The 2,699-nt window shown below is 30.2% G+C and overlaps 1 protein-coding gene across 1 annotated transcript in view; it reads right to left on the bottom strand.

Moving 5' to 3' along the window:
- ADAMTS20 (ADAM metallopeptidase with thrombospondin type 1 motif, 20) overlaps nt 1-2,699 on the bottom strand; it is a 169,514-nt gene that overhangs the window by 131,154 nt on the left and 35,661 nt on the right. The gene's annotated exons all lie outside the window — the stretch shown is intronic.

Below are 2,699 nucleotides of genomic sequence, written 5' to 3'. Positions count from 1 at the left end.
AATTCTATGGTTGTAATATAGAAATTGAAGCCCTTAGACATTAAGTTTCAACAGATAAACTTCTTTCTCTAATTCCTAAAACCATCTGGCTTCTAAAATTACTATGCTCTTAGGTTTTAAACTTTATCTCAGTGGGAAATTCTAGAAATTTGACAAACTGAGTAGGCAGTCCTAACACCTTCTCCTACTATCTTTTTCCTGAAGTGACTCAACCAGTAAAATATCCATGACAAATTATTAGACCCTAGGGGAGATCCCAAATATATCTGATATTAACATATACAAATCTCAGAGTTATCAGGGAAAAGGTAAATACTCAAGCTTTAATTTATGTGTTTGTCTCTTTCATTTATTCACAATAAACATTTATTGAGTACCAAATCTATGTCAGGAAGAATTTAGAAATTGAGGAGCAAATAGCACCTCGTAAAACTTGTGCTCTAGTGGGAAAATACAGAAAATAAATGAATGACATATTTGAAGATAAAATTTCAGGTAACTTTAAGTGCTTCAATAATAATTCAATCAAGAGACAAAACAAAAGTAATTCTACCTACCAGAGTAACTAAAATTAAAAAGAGTGATAATACCAAAGTGGTAAAATCACTTTGAAAAACTATGGCAATTTCTAAGTTAGACCCATAAAGAATTAGAAAGTCTAAATATCCCCATATTTTTTTTATAAATTGAATTCTAATTAATCCTTCCCCAAAAACAATCTCAAAGGGTTTCACCAGTGAATACCACTAAATGTTTAAAGAAAAAATAGCATCACACTTTCAAATATTCACCTAAGAATTGGGGAAAGAAAAAAAAGGAAACAACCTGAAACTTGTTTTATGAAGTTTTTAGAACATGACATAGCAGAATATCTTCATATCTTGGATTAAAAAAAAGGATTCCTTAGGAACCAAAAATACTAACCATAAAGACTACATCATTTGTCTAAATGAGGACTTGGAATTTGTGTTCACTAAAAGACACCGTTTGGAGAGTACGAGAAGAAGGTATTTGCAATTTATATAAACAGAGGGTTTATATACAGATTATATAATTAATCATGACAAATCAGTAAGAAAAAATAAAATTAAGAGAAACTTAAATAAATCACAAAAGACAAAATCCAAAGGCAATACATATATGAAAAGGTGCCAAAAATGTGTGGTAATCAGGGAAACAGGAATTAAAAAACAACGAAACATGATTATATACCTGCCCAAATGGCTAAAACGAAAAAGACAACAATAATAAGGTATGGTGATACAAGGTGGGGCACTTGAACCTCTCTTAGCAAGTAGCAGTGAAAATTGGCATATCCACTTTGGAAAATTTCTGTGGGAGAGGAGGGAACTGATATATGTCACATATCTTAGTGGGGAGGGGATACAGTCACTGTTTACTTTTAAATATCAATAATATAATAAATATAGGTGTATATATAATTTAAATACAGGCACATTACCAAATAAAAACAGAGATACCCAGTAAAACTTCCAACTTAATGGAGGAGAAGGGAAGATGATTTAAAAAAAAAATCAGCAAAACTAAGAAAATGGGGAAACTAAAGAAGAAACAATATCAGAGTATATTAACATGAAATACAAATAATACCTAACATATATATTGCTTACTATAAGCCAAGTACAGTTCTGGTAACTTGACTTGTATTAACTCATTTAATAGTACTATTAATATATAAGATAGGTACTATTGTTAACACCAGTTTACAGATAAGGAATCTACAACATATAGAAGAAGTTAAAGAAGTCACCCAGTTGGTAAGTGATGTAGCTAGAAATGAAAACAAAAGGAACAGAACTTTTATAGATCATTTATCATAATAAAGGTGAATGGGTTAAATTTGTCTATCAAAACACAAAAGCTTTATAGAAGTGAGTAAATAAACAAAATCCAGACATATATATGTTAACTAATAAGTAGCACAGCTGGGATTCAAATCCTGGGGACCTGGCTCCAGAGTGTTCTTAACCACTAAAAAAAGACATTGCTTGACGATGAAGCTTACAAAAAGTAGGGAGAACCATAATTTAACAAAAAATATTAATGCAATGTTATTAACACAGATCTCAAGAGTTTAATTTCAATAGCAATAGAAATAATTATAAGAGAATATGCTACACAATTCTTTGATGAAATCATTTAACAATTTAGAATAAATCTATAATTTCATACTTCATCAGCACACAACAGTATGAATAGATCTTGACACTATAAGTTTAAAAGGTGAGAAAATTAAATACAACATAGTTTGATATAGTTAAAAACTAAAATAAAAACGTATACGTTTACAGATACATATGAGTGCAATAGCACTACACAAAAAGATGAAAGCAAGAAGATGATAAACATGGGATTTAGAACAATGGCTGCTTCAGGTGAGGGGAGGCAAGTGAACAAAATGGGGAGGGGAGTGGAATTATGCGGTCGCATCTGGGTTGTTATCCTGGTCCTATATTCTGTATTGGTTAACACATTAATGAATATGTGATACAATATAAACAAGTTCTTAGTAAACAGTAATATAGCAAACTAATTTGCTATTAAAGCAATATGCCAGCTCTAACCACTATCATATAAAATTGTTTTGGTAATGCTAAGACAATAAGACAATAAAATGATATATACAGTATGAATATTAGGGAGAAAGTTTTTTCATTTTTATTTTGATTTTATTTTGC

Source organism: Propithecus coquereli, unplaced genomic scaffold (genome assembly GCF_000956105.1).
Source record: "Propithecus coquereli isolate 6110/MARCELLA unplaced genomic scaffold, Pcoq_1.0 Scaffold13, whole genome shotgun sequence".
Lineage (NCBI taxonomy): Eukaryota > Metazoa > Chordata > Mammalia > Primates > Indriidae > Propithecus > Propithecus coquereli.
This window is presented reverse-complemented; position numbering and strand designations above follow the sequence as displayed.